The sequence below is a fragment of the Heliangelus exortis genome, chromosome 2 (assembly GCF_036169615.1).
Source record: "Heliangelus exortis chromosome 2, bHelExo1.hap1, whole genome shotgun sequence".
In the NCBI taxonomy this organism is placed as follows: Eukaryota; Metazoa; Chordata; class Aves; order Apodiformes; family Trochilidae; genus Heliangelus; species Heliangelus exortis.
In genome coordinates this window covers 44,937,040-44,956,217 of record NC_092423.1, presented here as the reverse complement: position 1 = coordinate 44,956,217, position 19,178 = coordinate 44,937,040, and positions in this window count along the sequence as shown.

The window sequence follows — 19,178 nt, the reverse complement described above, 5'->3', positions numbered from 1 at the left end:
CCTTGCTGTTACTGACTGGTGCTTCAGTGATACGTGGTACATGACAGAGGCATTGCAAAGGAGTCTACAGCAGGGATTTCACTGGTTTCACTGCAGTTTTTTAACCCCAGTCATAAAGCAGAATAGAGAAGTAAAAATGGAGGCTGCACTCATCAAAGCAAGCACCAGTGGAAAAATAACAGGACTGGTAAGGGGCAGGATTGAGTTGTGATGGGCTTTGAAAATGAAACAATGAGTTTGCATTTGTAGCAGTGGAAGAAGAGAAATTACAAACAACTGTGGAAAGCTCAGTGATATGTCCAAATAATTGAACTTGAGACAGTTCCAGGTGCTTTAGACAGAGAGATTGCAACACGGAGGATGCATAGGCCTTGGCTACAACTTCTGGCAGAGCAAGCTGCAATGAATTCTGATGTTTTGGAGATGCTGCATGAGACAAACCAATGGCTTTTAAAGTGCAGCAGCATCAACATCTTCAGTAAAATTAGCAGAAAAAAACAAACTCCTCCCTGCCTCCAGACTGTGCATCAACACCTTAGATTTGGGCTCCCAGAGCTGCCTCAGCTGTTGGTGTGCAGAAGTGGAGACCCTTGAGTTCTCTAGCAGCACCCAGGTACCACTTGTGGTGGTCTGCATGCTAATCACATGCATGTCCCCATTTGGGAGCAATTGCTTGCTGTCCATTCTTCAGTGAGACACTTTTGCCATGTATCAAAATGGGAAGAGAGATTCATCTGCCTCTGTGAGTCAGCAGAACCACATTAACTCTTCCCAAAAGTGTCAGTGAGTGGGGCTGAGTCATCCAGGAGATCAGAGCTGTCCTGGTGCCCACCAATTCCTTGGGCTGGGAAGCAGTCCTAAGGTGTCAGAGAGGAAGGGGTTACATTTCCTATTTCACTCATCAGTCCAGCATCATAATTATTCAGAGACAAACAGGCAGCCTGAGCTTCAAGGAGCAGATTCAAAAAAGCTGTCAGCTGTTTCTGGGTTAAGTGGAAACCTGTTTTAAAAGAAAACCAATTGTTCTTCCCTAGTTCACACTACCTATTTTCCCAGCAATGGCCACAATTAGTGTGACATTACAGCAATTGTCAGAGCTATTATTAGGCACTCACAGCCCAAGACTTTTGCTCAGACGTCTCTGTTATACCTCTCCTAAGATAGAGTAGCATTATGGAAGTCAAGGGAGTCAGAGATTCAATTCCTAACTTCCTAAGCACTCTTGTCCTAATCCAGCAATGTCTGTACATGAACAAGACGACTGATTGTTTTCAGCAGAACCATTGCACTCAGAAGTGCAATTCTGTATTATACCAAAGGCTGTGTCCTTTATGCAGGGGTACACAAGTAAGAAGAAATGCAAGTTTCAGCCTTTAAACCTGATGTGCTGAACAAGCAGCAGAGGATTCCAGGATTTTCTATTTTCATGCAAATATTCCCAATGTTCTGAAGTAGAAGGATATGCTTAGAAAGCACATGAGATACAAACAGCTTGCTGTCTAAGAGATCAATGTTCACTCAGCATTACCCACTCTTTCTATCAACTAATCATCACATAACAAATAGGGAATATAGCCTCTGATGTTAAGTACCTGGTTCTTTACTGAACTGATCATGTTTAAAAGATGTGCCTGGGTTTTTACTAACCTTGGTTTTGATTCTGCAAATTAAAGAGGGGCATGTATTTGCCCTAAGATGTGGATCTTAAATTAACCTGTGGGATCTCATGCTCAAGCCTTCACATCAGATGTTGCAGTTTTTAATGTTGTATGTGAATCCATCACCAGATCATTGCATTGCCCTTGGCCCCTTTTACTTTTGTCAGTGTAGAGCTGACAGTTGCCTTCCTATCTTCTCTGAAACAGTTGTGGGTGTATTAGCCATATTCAGGTACCTCTCCTCAAGTTCTAGTTATGAATGAAGTCATTGGTTATCTTCTCACCTATAACTATATGCTGTGATCTATCCAGACTACTCCTGATGCAGTCAACAAACCACTGGTAGAAATGCCATTGTTCCCTGGTTTCCAGGCTTTGGTATACACTTCCCAAACCCTAAAGGAAGACTCTGCTATGAGGTTACATAGGCGTGTTTGTGCTTTTGGTCACATCTTACCCTGAGAGGTAAAAATAGGATTTAAAAGTAATACCCTGTATTCTTATTGCAAGCCAGGAAAATTTAATTAAACTCTGCAGGATTTCCAGGTGCATTGACAGTGAGGGATGCTGACACCAGTGGACCACTAGAATAAAGAGGATAATCTGATAGGGAGTTTCTAATACTTTAATTAGCCTAATGCCTTATGAGAATATTATTTCTATTGTATTGTCTCCATATCTGAACATTCAATTAGCTTTCATCCCTGCCATAAAATATTGGCTATGTTTTCTTTCTTGTGCCAGATCAATAGCATCTGCAAGCAGCAAGTTAGATCAGAATCTGTCTTCCCAGCTTTGCTGAATATGTACAAGTTAAATGCCAGAAGAGAAAAGAGCATATTCTTCTCTTAGCACAGGGAAGGAGCTTGCTCAGAAATCTGTAGGATTACCTGAATATTCTGGTTTAGAAATTCTTCAGTTTTCCTTTCCTTAACTTCTGTTCATGCTTTTGCTGTTTGATATTGGTGTGTGTCACCGGCGGCTGTCAGTGTGCATATTCCTGCCTGCAGTTAATCTCAAATGGATGGCTCCTCTGTGCTACAAAGTGGAAGATGCTCATCACGACTTGCTGTGAGCCATCCTGGCTTGTATCAGGAGTAGGGAGTATTGTCCCCATGTACTTGGTACTGGTGAGGCCACACTTTCAGTTTTGGATCCCTCACTAGAAGAAGGACATTGAGGTTCTGAAGTTGTCCAGAGAAGGGCAACAAAGATGGTCAAGGGTCTGGAAAACAAGTCTTAGGAAGAGTGGCTGAGGGAACAGGGGTTGTTCAGTCTGAAGAAAAGGAGGCTTGGGAGAGACTGTATGGCTGTCCATAGGACCTGAAAGGGGGTTGTAGCGAGGTGGGGGTATAATAATCTTAAAGGTCTTTTCAACGGAAATGATTCTATGATCTTTGAAAGGATGTCAGAACCTTGAACCTTAACTTTTATGTACAATGCCATATAATATATACAATATTATATACAACATGTAACACTGTAACTTTAAAAAAAAAACCTAATTAATCTTAGATTTTCATCTCTGTTTTCTACTTCAGGCTATTATCATCCCTATAACATCTTTGTTTACTACCCTGCTGATGTGAAATCCTTGCTCAGAAGGTTGGGCCTTGACTCGTATGTTAGAGGTTACAGAACTTTCACCAGACCGAATGGGTTTTCAGCCTGCAGTATCTGAACTGATACTTCCAGTCCTCCTCTTCTGTAATTTGTACCTACCAGTTCTGAACCAGTGTAAATGGGACACCAAGCTATCGGTTTCTCACTACTGAAAATGACCAACATAGTTTATTTCACTTTCTGCCAGCAAGGGACATATTGGATGGCTTTTCATGGGAGACAAGGAGAACATTTTCAGCTTAGGGACATTTTTATTTCACTTCTGTTCTCTCTGTTTCTAGCCTACAAATAGGAAGGCAGATTTGATATGTCAGTAGTGGTAAGAAAGAAGCTACAGAAATGTTGAGTGAAGGTAGCTGCTTATTAAACTGGTGATTGCATAAGAGGAAATACAGGGCTTAGTGTCGCATGTTAAACACAAAAAAATCAAGATATTTAGGTCTCATAGAGAAAATCACATTATAGGGCAAAATTAGGAAGACGATTGGAACATAAGCCTTAGTCAGTCTGCCAGATTTTTTTTTCTGTGGTTTGAGGAGGTGGGTATTAGACTCTCCAACTGTATTCCCCGTTGTCAAGTACACCGGTAGCTGGTTTCCTCTAGAGATTTTACAAATGCTGATGCTATTTTTGTTCCATAATTTTATACACTTGAACACATGCATAGGGAACAAAAATGAGTTTAATAAACAGGACTCGCTTGAGATTCTGCTGATTATTAAATATGAATATGATTAATTATTTTGCTTTATTTTCTTATTCAAAATAGTTTCTTTAGCATCAAACACTGGCATGGTACACTATAAAGACTTCCCCAATGGTAAAATCAAATGATAGAATTTTATATCATTTAAGCAGTTACCCATGTAACTTGAATCTGAAGCTTAACTGACACAGAAGGCCTTGTGACAGGCTTTTGTAGTGGAAGAAAATTTGACAAAAGAGGAGAACTATGATTTCTTTTGTCACCACTGAAAAGAGGAGCATTAGGTATACTTGTAAACAATATCTTCAAAGGCAAAGTCCAAATCTAGTTTCAAGGTAACGGAGTTTCTTTTGTGAAAATTCTAATTTTCTATAATGAGGTTTGGACTGAAGTTTGGACTATGCCTCTTTCACACTAAATAAAAGAAGATGAAAACATCCTGAAGTAGCATGGAAGAGTAAAATTCCTCAGGAAATTAAAATTCTACAGAAATTTGTTTCCAAGCTATTATTTTATGTGTTTTAAAGAGTTGGCTTACTACTGTCATGCCAATAACAAAATCTACTTTGTGCCAGCCATGCTATCTTGATTAATTTTGCTTAGACTTTTCATCAAATTAGTGTCTCAAGTGTCACATATCTGCAATATTATGTTTGTATGTTTATCTAATATTATTTGATATAAAGCACGGAGGATAATGCAAACAAAAGCCAGTATCAAGCAACAACATCAACAGTGGTTGTGTTTTATTAAACTAAACATTTCTACAAGATCACAACCAAACTAAAAGGGTGAGAGGGTTACATCATTGAACTCTGACCTGGAAGATGACCCGTCACGGAATCATTTGGTGTCAAGAAAGCTGCATTTTGTGCTAACTTTGCAGATTAGGCCTTTGGCTCTTTTACATACCTGACACTGCCCTGTTTCTTAGTGTTAGAAAAACCTGTGGAGATTTTTCTCTTGGTCACTCACAGGTGGTCAGATTCTTCCAGCTCTCCTAATCTACCACTTCCAATGTGAGAGGACTACAAGAGGATGTGGATATGAATGCAAAACAATTCATTCAAAAAGTCAGTTTTTCCTCTGAAGTACAGGATTTACATCAACATCCTCCTGTTGATTTTGACATTTATTTCTGATGAAGATACATAAGAGCTTGAGACCATAAATTTGCAAGATGGTATTCAGCAGGCATCTGCTGAAATAATGGTGTTCTCTGTGATTTCAATAGCGATTTTTTGTGTCAGGTTTTTCAGCTACTGCTGAAACCGCTTTTGAAGTCAAATCCATTGAAAAAGTGTTTATTTCACAGAAAGTGTTTGCTCCAGAGTCCTCCAGGGACTGCCAGCATTGTATGAACATCTCCAGGAGCTCAGCACCGAAGATGGTAATTGCTTGTATAAATGGTATACCTGTAGTGTTACTGCACCTGGATCCATTCAGCTCCCTACAACGAAGTTTCAAAGGCACTAAAAAAACTCTGGCAGGGCCTTTATATATAGGTAGTCCACAAACCTTTTCCAAGAGTTGAAAGTCTATACCTGAGGCAGGATGACCCTGTACATACATAAACACACATATATATATTAAATATAGATAGATCTATTTTCACATGAAAACTCCTTTTTCATTTTCCTGTTGAGTTTTCTACAAAAGCCAGACTCAAACATGCCTTGCTGAAGCAAATTTGAAGCCCACTGTAACAAATGAGCTCTGCAGAAGAGGCTGTTCCTGACCTTCCATATTCTGTCCCCAACAAGGTGTAGTAGAGGGGTCATCAGAATAGGCTCTGGAGTGAATCCTAATTCTTTGGTTAACCTGTCTGTTATCTGTGGACAGAACAGGATGCTTCACTCTGCCACTGCTTCCTCCACCTTCGACATCTGACTGCAAGGACCTGGGAATATGTCTTGCATTTTGCTTTGTGTAAGTGTACAGAATCACAGAATAACTGTGACAGAATAACTGGACAGCTTTGTCCAGCCCTCCTAATCTGGTCTAATCTGGGCCAACTGAAGCAGGTTGTTCAGGGCAATGTGTGGTCAGGTTTTTAATATATCCAGGAACAGGGACTCCACAATCTTTCTGTGCAGCCTGTGAGAGTCTTTGACCATGTGTATTTAAATGGAATTTTCTGTATTTCAACAGGTGCCTATTGGCTGCTGCCCTTTACCTGGATAGTACTGGGTATTCAGTGGGTACCACTACAGTACCAAGGTCAATAAGAGCTTGTCTTGATGCCTATAGGTGCCCCTGTAGTCCAAAAAAACTGTAGAGAAATAACAGTAACAGTCACACAGGACTTACCTCCCCAGCATTCACAAGGGCTTCCAGTACTCCTGAAATAAATTGAATACATAATTTATTTAACACTACAGACATTGCTCAAGATAAGATCGCTGCTAATGAGGTGGGAGAGCATCACCACACAGGAACAGTGTGAACCTCCTTGGCTGCTGGAGCTCCTTCTCTGCAGGGAGGGAAGGACAAGGTGAGCCTCAGGCAGTGGAAGAACCATCCCTGTGTGGGGCAGGAGACATTCTGCTGGGCTCTAGCAGCCCACCTGGGGAGCTGGGGGCTCTGCAGGAGTGAGTGGGCTCCATATTCCTCTCTCCCCATCCTTTGCCTCAAGTTTGCCATAAAGGTGAAACTGAGCTGTACTTGTCAGGAAAGAATGAAATGATCCCAGAGGTTAGCAGAGCACTCAGAGACCCTTTTGGAAAGAAAAGTGCTACGTAAATAGAAGCTGATTCCTACAGGTTATTAATAGATATATCTGCAAAAGAAATGTGCAAACTACAAAGGAAAGATCATTCTGAATTAAATTACCATAATTTTTTTTCATTGCTGTCTCTTTTCAGGAGAACTGGATAATACTGCTAACAATGACAGGTTGAATAAGAGACAGGGCTTGTGTGGGCCAGAGGTGGGAACAGAGAAGGAGACTAATTATATCTTTTTTAACCTTTTCATGCAGCTGGGCAGTCTAAAAATGATTTATGCAACCAGAAGCTGAGCTTATTATGCCAGTGGCGGCTGCAAAATGGTGCCCAGGTGACCCAGAAACAGCATCTAAGCTGTCCCATTTCTTCTGGATCCAACCACTTCACAAATCATTAAATGAAGTGGGTATTTTCTGCATGCTTCACCTAACGCTCATATCATTGTTATCCTATGGACAACCAAAACACATTTATCTTACCTGCTCTTACTTCAACAATGCAGAGGATGAAGGGCAAGCACTAATGTGGTCTGGAAAAGCTAGGAGTAGCAATCTCCAGTGTACCTTTTGAATCCTCATGGATTTAGTAAGTTAAAGATGATGACATGATGTTTACAGTCACTCAGAGGTATTTGAAACCTTTATCATGTGATATTTTTTCCTCTTTTAATGTGTGTTTTGACGTGAAGCTTTGTTCAAAGGTCAGAGATGGAGGAGAAGATGTGGAGGGGCCTTTCATACCAGTTCTGCTCAGCGAAGTAACAAGTGTTTGACCAGAACAGAAAAAAGGCTCTTTGCAAGCCAGCAATAAGGAAAAATGGAGGAAACATCCCCATGAAGTAAGAACTTTTTTCTCCTTGACTTTCTTCCCCAAAATTCAATAAAAACTACAGCTTAAGCTAAGTGGCCCATGAACTGATAGCATATAGCTCTACCACTTTAAAGGAGTATTAAAGGAGTTTTGGCATAAACTGGATTCATATCCCAAGAAAAGAATTTGATCCTTCAGTCTTGAATTTTTCTGAACTGTTACTACCATTTTTCATCTCTGTCCCACACCTGATTAAAGCTGTCTGTATCATACAAAGAGCTTGCTATGAACAGAGATTTTTATGTCATTCCATAATGCTTCAGTCCTGTCAGCCCTTTCCTGTCTGAGCTTACCCAAATTGAAATCTGGAGGTACTGAACTCCAAATAAAGTATCTGTGAGAATCTGAACCCAAGCTTCACTCAGTTTTCTATTAGTTTCCTCTCTGTAATTTCATCCAGTATGGTGTTTATTAACTGAATGACCCAGAACACTCAAAGTCTTGCAAAAAAACTTGCAGCCTGACCCAGTTTATCTAATTCAAAAGTTTTGGTTTCTTCTTTTTATTTTCACTCTTTATTTTCTCAAGAAAATAGCATCACTTATGTCTGTATTTTCAAAAGAGGCTAGAGAATACATTGTATTTGCTATTGACTTGCAGAACAGAAAGGATCAATGTTTCTCTGGAAGAGTTGTACCTGATGGAGTATAAAAGACTCTGCTAGGTGGATCTTGTGGATAACCTGATACCCCAAAGGTCAGTACATGCCGTTTCTTTGTTTTAAGTAGTGTAAAGAAACAAACAGTTAAGTGGAAATACTGTACCAAGTAAGATGCAAGATAAATCCTGTTCCTGGGAGGTCGCATATTACGGAATTGAGATTTCTACTCTCCCCCTCCCCATTCTTCCCTTTTATAATCTGTGGCATCTTCTGTATTTATAATTGAGAACATGTGACTTTGTAATTATTTAAACACTAAATGCTGGATAACCTGCTGCTGCCTGAGTGACTGAAGGCATCCTCACTAAACAGCTAATAGTGACTCAATTACACAGTAGTCTGTTCCAGTGTCTGTAAGAAGGCCAAGTCTGTTTTTGAAGACACCCCAATATAGCAGACCTGTTGATAATTTGGATGTAGTGTATAGCATTCATGCTTGTAGTAGCAATTTACCAGTCCTAAAATCACCATTGCTTCTCTAGAGGTATCTGTCCTCCAGTTGTCATCCACTTGCTGACATGGCCTTCAAAAGAGGAACCCGCATCAGTACACACAATCATTTGTGAGAGTGGGAACAGTCTCCAGTACCCATATCTCCTGGATTTGGCCTTCAGCCACATAGTTTGTGTCCTCCTACCATGTTTAGTACAGTGAGCTGAATATGAATGGAAGTACTGAACTCGTGAAGATCCAGCAAATGAAATACTACAACTCATTTGTCAGACTGAGCAAGTGAATACAATCCAGTGCTGCAGTCATTATGGCACCTCATTTTCAGTCCTATTTTTAAAACATCCATTGGACTGGTCTTGCTTCAGAAACAACCTTGGGACCTTCTGTGATAACAATGTTCTGCTGGATGTGGAATCAGCAGACTTCAAGGGATGGGAGGGTTTGTGAAGGCAACTGCCTCCTCATGACATGGTATTCATTGCACATCTGTGGTCACTAATGGCCACATTCCTAGATGAAGGAAGAGCCAAGGCAAGAACCACTCTTATCAAAAGCATAACCACTACTTCCCACAGGGGAGCAAATTTTATTAAATATATAAGAGGAGAGAATCAGTCCAGGAATCAACGTCACATCCTGACTGCCATGGGAGGTTTCCAGCAGCCCTGCCCCAGTAGAGAGGAGTTGTGGCTGTTTGCATTATCTATGAGGAAACAGATAATAGCAGCAAAGGAGATTTAGGACAGAAATAACTGAAAACCTTTTGAGGGACTGAGAAACTGGAAATGCATTTTACATTCTTGAAAGAAAAATAACAGTTGTTGCCTCATATGCACTATGTAATTTCTTCAGGACTCTTTTGGGTGAAAGTGCAGTTGATTCTATTAAACCTACACTTGAGTAGAGCAAGACTCCCAATCTTCAGTCTCAGAGGGATGTTTTTACTACCCAGAAATACCATGATTATAAGCAAATAAAATGTTCCCCAAATCAACATTACATGTATGCTGCAGATGTCCTGAGCAGGGAGTTGCACTGAAATGAAATCCCAGGATGCTCCTTGCGGCACAGGTGCAATCACTCCAAATGTTTCAGTTATCCCAAAGCATGGTGTTGGTTTCTTTGCAGCAGCCAATCTTTCCCAAAAGGACTGTTTAGACTGTGAATGGACACAGATCCTTCACTCCAGCTGCAAACAGCACTGCAGAGTAGGAGAGGGATGTGTATTTGGAGCTGGATTTATGCATGGGGAAAGGGGAGAAGGGCAGAGCCTCATCTTGTGGCCTTGCCAACAGCCACTTGCTGATGCAGGGGCTGCTTGTGGACCACCTGAAATGTCCACTTTGGCTGATAGAGAGTAAGGGAGCTCACTGCTTTTTTAGCAGATTGTTTTTCTTCTGAATGGGAGGAGCCATCCTGAATTTCCCCTCAAAATAAACAAATATTATTTACAGTTTGCAGTTCAAAATAAAGACAGAGTAGGCAATACATAGGCCACATGTGCACAGCTCTTCTTCAAGGAGAAAGACTTTTCCATTCCTTTGCACTTCAGCCATCTTCCCAAACAGCGTTTTTTAATTAAAGTTGTAACTTATCCCAAGGAAGGATCCAGAAAAAATCTGGATCTTTCTTCCTTTCATCAATCCTTTCCCCTAGGCAAGAAGATAATGAACTAGTCACTTCAACATAGTGCTCCCTGTGAGCTAATTTATTTTATTATATTTTGGAGCTTGGGGCTTGGAGTGAGGTTTTTCCCAGAAATGAGAGTCTTTTGAGCTGACTGGAAAAGCAAGCTTGTGTTCTCCAGCTAAGGAGTTCTTAAGAAGGAAAAGCATCAGGACCATTGTAGCATTTAGTTAACATATGCTGAATGTTTCAAGGGACGGATGGAAAAGGCAGTAGTGTGGTTGTGCTGAATCAATGTGAAGCGTGCTTCCCTCTTTCTGGAAGAGGATCCCAATGTCAAAGTATCAATGAGCTGCAGCACATGGATGCTCTGCATGAGCAGGTGAACAGGTTTCCCTTGCAAGCATCTCACAGGAGACTTGGGAAGCAGAAATATCTGTGGCTGTGCTGGACTTTACGTCCTTGCTTGGCTACTTCCCCACCATTCAGGAGTCATTATCATCCACACAGAGCCCATGACAGTGCAGAATTTTAAATCAAATCAAATTGTTCCCCCTGTCAAATTATTTCTCACTCCTGAACTTCCTAAGCTCTCATATCTAAATTAGTTTGTGTTGCCTTATTTTCTTCAATGACACTGCAACTGCAGAGGGGTCAGATGAAAGAAAACTGGGGAAAGGGCAGGGGAACTGAAGACCCTGCTACATCTTTTCCCTTAAAGCAAGTTATTCAAGGCTTGAGACCTGCAGAGTTCCAGTAGGCACTAAGCTGCGAACAGGGCTGCTTCCCATTTCTAGGAAATCATAAAAGGAACTGGAAAACTGAGGGGGCTGAGAAGGTAAAAAGTGAACCAGCTCATGCTGTTGTCAGTTACTGTTTGTGCTTGGACTAGATCTCCATTTCTGAGTCAGGTGTGGTACCTGTAGGCATCTTCGTGTCACACTGTTGGCATGAGAGGAGGCACAGCATATAATTCTCTCCCTGCTAGAAATAAAAGACCTGGTAGGTGATTTGCAGGGATTTCTTTTAATACTTGTGGTCTCCTGCTGCATGTCTGACAATCTGCAGCTCAGCTTTCCTCTTGTTGAGCCAACAATCTCAGCTTAGACCTGCCCTCCCCTTATCACAGACTGGCTTGGGAGGGCACAGATGGCAGGAGGTGCCACTGCTGCCACAGGGCAAGGTGCTGTAGCCCTGCAGGGTACAGGGTCAGGGGTGGCTTCCCAAGCATGGATTGGGGAACAGAAGAAGACCCTGACTGAGAATAAAGCTCACTGTTGGACAAGCTTTTCACCAGGGATGGCAGTGATGCCCCCGGAGAGCAGTGTTTATTTCCTGTTGATGACTTGGAACTTCTCATGAAGTTAGGGGGGGCTCATAGCAGAAAGGGGGTTGTAGCATTCTGCCCAGGTACACGACCTTAGCAGAAAGCAAACAGGGAAGCCTAAATTCTTCAGAAGTTTAGGAACTTCTTCAAATTTCAGCACATCGATGGCTGTTCCTTTTTCAGGTGGCTGCCATTTGTGTTTTTCACATGGAATTCAAGGGCATTAAGTCCCCAGTCTAGCAAGGCAGGTAAAAATATGTGCAGCATGACTTGCAGAGGACAAGCCAAGTGCTTCATGTTACTTGCCCAATTAATTGTCCCATGGATTTGAGACCTCAGTGGCTTTAGTTTTCTGCCACCTTGAAATCTTTCTCCCTCCTGAAGAAACAAGTACACTGTGTTACTGGGGAGGGCAGTGAAGTATTGATTGCACTAGAGACACACACAGAGTCATCAAGTCTCATGAGAGATGGAAATATCTCTTGTAGGGTGAAGACGTGATCTCATCCTAGATCTCTTCTGATTGGAATTATTCTTATAGATTAACTACTTGGAAACTCATCTCAAGTTTAGCTCCAGATTTACAGACAGCAGGAAACCTCTCTACTAATCTGAGGATACCATCAGGTTGGACTAGCAGAATTTCTATGAAAGATCTTTTAAGAAAAGCAGATATTTTAATGAAAACCTGTACTATATCTGTGCCACTTTTTCTGGCTAAATTTTTCTGTGTGTTATTTGAAAGTATGTGAAAGTCAAAGGGTGAGTTAACAGCAGGTGTCATCTGTGACCAATTCACTTCCATTTTTTAGGCTCGGGCACTTCTGAAGATGAAACTTCAAGTTAAACTCATAACAGGGTGTAATCAAAGACAAACAAATGTTTGAAGGAATCTCACGAACAAAATGCTTTTCTGAAGTCTCTATATTTGATTTTGGAACATAGGTAGAGTTTTTGAAACCTGTGACAGTCTTCACTAACAGCAATATCAAACCACCTAATGAATTCAGGCTCTCATTTCCATTCATTGGTATTTTTCTTTAGATCACAATCTTGAAATTCAACCACTTTCTTCACAGGAGGAAACAATACGTATTTTAAGCACAAAATCATATCTGCTGTTGGACACACCTGCTTGTATCTCATCTGAACGAGACATGAAGAATTTTTATTTAGATTTTTATTTAGATTTATCTAATGCACAGATTCATGCATTTCCCAATAGGGTCATCTAGATTTTCCTACACAGTGGTTCTCCTGTTGTATATTTATATCACCCTATAGAGTTCCCATTAACACTACCAAGCATTCAGCCTTGAGCAGTTAGAGTAACTGCACAGAACACAGCAAGGAAATCTCTATTTATAGTTTAGTAAATTGGAAACCTACATGCTAACATGTTGTAATGCAACAGCAGATTTTAAAAAATGCGAACAGCAAAACAGATGAATCAAATCTAAAATTACACTGATCTTGGCTGAAGGGAAAACACAAAAGGGTAGGGAAATCAAAGAAAGCATACCTATCCACTGTAGGTAGACCCGAGTTTTGGAAAAAAAAATGTCAATAATTATATGACATACTTTTTTGCAGTATCATATCATAAATTGCCCCTTTTTATTCAGAACCAGTGGTGAGATGAACGCATGTTCTCCATCTCTGTTCACATATCTATGAACAGCTTGATTTAATAGATCACTACAAATGCTCCAGTTTTCTTCTCTAAGGGTCCTTACTGCTAATAAGGGGTCAAGATGCTGCCAGCTGTACAGGGAGCTCATAGTCATCCTCTGTGTCAAGTAGACCAATATCTGCTGATGGCTCTGGGCATCAGATGTTCTCTCCCGGCTCCAGTAATGCCACCTGAGGACAACCTTGGTTCTGCTCACATCTCTTCTAGAACTCTGCTCACTACCTGGAGGTATCCCTTTGCCCACTTCTCTCCCTCCCCTGCTCTGTGACTGTTGGTTTATATTCATCCCTAAAAGCAAGATGACCTCACCAAGATTTTTTCCTGAAGCAGGTGAGGGAGGATTCACAAGATGGCATCCACTGACAGAGCTGGGGTGTTGGAAATCTCCAGCTCAGATGTGGTGACAGGCAGCTGGGAATGGTGCAGCTGTTTGCAAAGTGAAATCCTGTGTGCATATTCATATGCATATAAATATGTGTATATATATGTACGGATATTTTATGTCTGAACATTTCACTGAGAAATGATTCACAGTCTAAAGTGAGCAGACTCACCTCCTTAACCTTGTAAAGTGGCTGTTTCTGCTGCAGTCAGGGGAAAACAATGGCCTTTCTTCTAAAGAAGACCTCTTTGAAGACAGCTCATCATGATTATGCAGAAGGGTTAAGGCACTTATTCTGGTTTTCTGACCCAAGACAAAAACTTCCCTGTGTGAATGACACCCCTCCACCCACTGATGCCATTCTTAAGAGATGTCTGAAGAATAAGAGGAGGATTGAGTTATTATTTTTAGCCTAACCATTTCTTCTGTCTGTGCTATGGGTTGAAAACTGCCCTTTGTGCTTTCAGGGCTGTAGGGTGACTAGTTCCCTAGAGATCTCCAGAAGAGAGAGATTTGTGGTCTCATCAGATCCCATGTTTATGACTATACTTGGGAAAATTTTCATGATCCAGAAATATTTGTCAATATTTAAAAAGATTTACTGAACATTAAGCAGATCTCTATTACAATTTCATTATTTTCTGCAGTCCAGATACTGCTTTTTATGTTGATTGTTGTAGTAAGACATTTCTTTTTGCCTTCACCTCCTTTTTGATGTGCATAAACAATTAACCTACTTTGTTTTTACTCAATGATTAAATTGTTAAGTTGGATGGGTTCAGTAATATTTCATTTTACCACAGATTATAGTCCTGCTTTGATTTTCATTCCTCATTCAAAGCCCACTGAAACCTAAGTCAGTGTTACTTAATTTATAACATATCCTTGAAATATGCAGGTCCATTAAACAAAGGAATGTTTTCACAACTTCTTCCATAGACAAATTATAACACTATTGGAGTATGTGCATTTAAAATACTCTTTAGCTCTAGCCCACATAGGACATTCAGTTTCTCTGATCACACTCCCATGTGGGATCTGGATAACTACACCACAGCTGTCCATCCTGTGCTTCCAGCTTTATGGAACAAGCTTGGTTTTGAACTTTAACAAATGAAAGGTGCAGATCTTTCCCTGTGCTTACCATCATTATCTCTGACTTGCAAAAGGAGAAACAACCAAAGTGACAAAACCAGGAAAATTTTCTGAATGCCAAATGTATTACTGCCAAGAACCCAAATATGTAAAAAAAAGGACAACTGGAAAGTCAAGAGTATCTTTTCATAGGCCAGACAAAAATGAATTATTCCAAATGTCTTAATTTTCCTATTATTAGGAACCTGGTTTGTGTAAAATGATATGAGGGATGAAAACGTTGTTGCTACTCAACAACTACAGGACATAAATAAAGACAAAAAGTCTTTTTAAATTGATAGGAATGTGTAATCTTATCTAATCTGTAAGCCTACAAGAAAGCTTGTGAGGGACTTCTTAGGATGTCAGGTAGTGATAGGACATGGGGGAATGGATTCAAACTAGAGGAGGGTAGATTTAGATTAGATGTTAGGAAAAAGTTCTTCACCTTGAGGGTGGTGAGACACTGGTACAGGTTGCCCAGAGAGGGGGTGGAAGCCCCATCCCTGGAAGTTTTCAAGGCCAGGCTGGGCAGGGCTCTGAGCAACCTGATCTAGTGGGAGGTGTCCCTGCCCATGGCAGGGGGGTTAGAACTGGATAATCTTAAAGTCCCTTCCAACCCTGAAAATTCTATGATTCTATTAATAGAATCATAGAACCATTCAGGTTGGAAAAGACTTTGAAATCCTTGTCAGAGGTCCTCTTCCTCAAAGGCACTCATGCAAATTTGATGTGAAAGGGAATTTTTTATCTAAAATGTCACACAAGAAGATGGGCATAAACTGCTCACAAAACATAGAGGGTGAAGCTATGTAGCTGTGCTTCAGTGCCAGTAAATTTCGTAGCATTCCCCATTTTCTAATGGTATAATTTAGTCTGATATATGTTTGCCACAGTTGCCAAAAAAGGTGGGGGAGGAAAAAAAAGGAAGAAAACAGGGATGGGAGTCAGCGGACAACAAAAACAAAGAATCCCGAAGTTCCAGAGTAAAGTAGAATCAGTCCTTGGAGGACTGGAGAAAGCTGAAGAAGTAGGAAGAAAACTCAGACATGGACAAAGAACAGTCTGTACAAGAATAAAGCTGAAAAATAAAATTTCAAATGCTAGCAATTACTTTCAAGATTTTATAAGCCATCACTAGTGCGTTGTCATGGGGAGAAAAAGGCATTACAGCATCAAAGGAAACAGGGAATGTAATGAAGAAAGAAATTAAAGGAGTAATTTGCATCTATTTTGTGGTTCAGTCTTCAGAGGCACTTTTGTTAATTAGCAGGTTTGGGCTGTACATATTAAAATACAGAGAGGCTGGTGGAAGTCTCCAGAGATGTTTCAAGGCAGCAACTTGGATCGTCACAGAGCATTTCTATAGCCTCACAATTTATCAGCAATATGAGTTATTTTTCCTTCAGCACTTCAAACGTGACAGTCAGAAGGGAAAAAGACCAACCTCTTGCAGGGGCCCTGCAAGAGCAGAGGTCCTGTGCTGTGAGCAAACATAATACTGAAAAGCTCATCTTTTCTTCCAGAACTTTTGGTATGATGATGGTAATAGTCTACTCCCCCCTCCCTACTGCCATGTGACTGGGTTAAAGAGTACCCAGCCTTAGTGGTGACCATTTGTCCTTCTCATGTATTCTGGGGTTAATTCCCTTTTAATTATAATTTTGTGAGTGTTCAGGGGTCTAGATATATGTTCTGAAATAAGTAAGTAAAATAAAAAAAAAAAATAGGTAAAGAGGCAAAGTGAATAATTCCCTGCCCCACTGAAGTGAATGGAGACAGAACAGCAAGCAAATTCAGCACACTCTCTGGTGTAGTTTTTCACATCAGATGTTACCTAGATGGACTGTTTTTTTTTTACCTTTAGCATCTAATATTTTCAATGGCAAAGGTTGAGCACTTAAGCCTACACATTTTATCAATCAAAAAAAAGGTTTTGATTTTTAGAGACTCCTTTACATGTATCAGTTCCTCTGAAGCTGAGGTCTGAGTGAAAACTAATTCATTTTTTCTATATGCTGCTTTTTTTTTTTTTCTTTTCTAACCATAGACATAGAATTTTTCATCCTTTGTACAGGCACTTCTCCAGTCTGAATGCTTTTTTCCTTCCTTTCTACTTTTTATTTCCTTCATCTGAGGCTTTCTCAGCTTCCCCTTTCCTTGAGTGCACCTCCTGTTCAGACCATACCATGTCCTTGCCCCTTCCCTGTGCACCCAGCTCCATTCATTAGGAGGATAATTGCCTGCAACCATTCCACCTGAAAACAGAACTTTCTTCTACTCCAATCTCTTATCCCTGCTGGAGTCAAATTGAGTCACGGGGTCTAAAATTATGCCTGAGGACAATTCCACAGAGGCAAATACACTGGATTTAACTTTAAATATCTTTATATATATATACCTGTATTTTTTCAAATATGACTTCTAAAATTCCAGCCTAAACATGCAGGTTTTCAAAACATATTTTCATTGAAAAGTACGAAGGGATGAGCTCATTCAGCCTCTTCAACTAATACCTATGCTTTTCACACAGCAGCTGTACCAAATACAGAAACCTTTTTCTTTTTTCTTTTTTCTTTTTTTTAATCAAAACAAGCAGACTGCTTTCACAGCTTTACTGGCTTTCGCTCTCATTACTGATCTTTTCCTGTTACCATGGATCTATCTGTAATGTCATGTTTTGTGTGTAGTAAACTTTGTGCTGCTGAAAAGGCTCTGACCAAACTTGCCTGCGAGTCTTGGCTGAAGATGGTTCAAAGAATGTGCTTGAAACAAAGAGATGTTGCCACCATCCCACAAATAAACACTCCTAAGTGTAAATTGTGGCTATTCCTCTCTCCACCCGAACACTCCAGGCTTTTCAGAAAGCTGCTTTTATGTAAGATTAGAGAGCTGTCTCCATGACATGATGATCTGCTTCTCTTCACCATTAGTTGGGCGTTAGTTGTTCTGGCTGTAAATAGACAGGCACAGATGGTACCACGACTCTGAGCCTCCACACATCTTGCACTGCAGGGATTTTTGTTATTCTTGTTATCTCTCTAGCAGCTCCTACACTTTCCTAACAGTTTGTTGAGAAGAAAAAGGGAAGGCTAAAGAACAATCAGTCCTTTTCCTCTCTAGGATTGCTGGAGGCTTTAGACAGGACAGCAGCATTCATTCTGACTTTCATTGCTAGGGCAACCCAGCCATGGTCTCATCGATGAAGAAAAATTTCTGCCAGCCTCACCAGGTAAATCAGTCCTCCCCAAAACAGCTGAGCAGAACTAGACAATGCCCCAATGACATCTCTCAACTGTGAGACTCAAATGGCACATCCTCCCTCAGTGCCCTGCAGCTCTGACCACCACACTGAAAGAAACATGACAGATAAAAAAGAAGCTGGTATCTTGAAAGACTGGTTTGGTGCTTTGGAACAGTGCTTGAAGGAAAACAGGATGGAGAATTAGGAACACTGAATCCGAAGAGGGCCTTGATAAGAAGGACAAGACAGAGTCATATCTCCTCCTCTCCATGCATATGGAGAAGGCAAAATGGGAGCTGCTCTTCCATGTAGCAGAAGAACAAGATGTTAACTTTAAGGCTACAGATATAAATCTGATAAAAGGAAGTCAATTTTGTAGAGAATACAGTTAACCTCCTTCCATAATCATTGAAGCTAAGAACTTACCAAGGCTATAAAAAGGATTAGATTCTGCATAAAATATTAAAGTGTTCATTTAGTATTTTCTTTATCCCATGTGATATAAGGTGATGATGATTTGTCTCTAGAGAAGTATAAAGACAGATAATTCTCCTTCCCTGTTAGCAGGCAAATTTCTCCTTTGTTTATTATTTGGTTTTTGCATCATCTTCCTCTACAGTGTGGGAGAATGGAAAAATCAGTGACACAGTAATGTGTGGACTGTCCACCTCCTCCTTGACAACATTTCCTGCATTTTCACCTATGAAGCTAATAACAAGAAGGAAATGGTAAGGGTTAGCCAGTGTGTTCATGAACAGCTCACCCTGCTGCTGGGCCTCAGACTGTTAGTATAAATCTGTGCTGGTGTTTTTTGTATAGGTTGTTTTGGGGGGGTTTTCCCCCCAAAGAAAGACATTGAAGTAGCAAAAATGAGCTAACCCTGGTGAAACAAAAACCAAGTCCATTGGGTTTTATGGTCAGGGGATGGTTTCTTTTTTCTTCATCCTCCTCTTCTCTATGCCTCTAAACACCTCCACCAGAGCCCAGTAATGACAGAGCTTACCTTCATACCTTTTATCTTAGAATCTTAGAATCTTAGAATTGGCTGGCTGGGTTGGAAGGGACCTCAGAGATC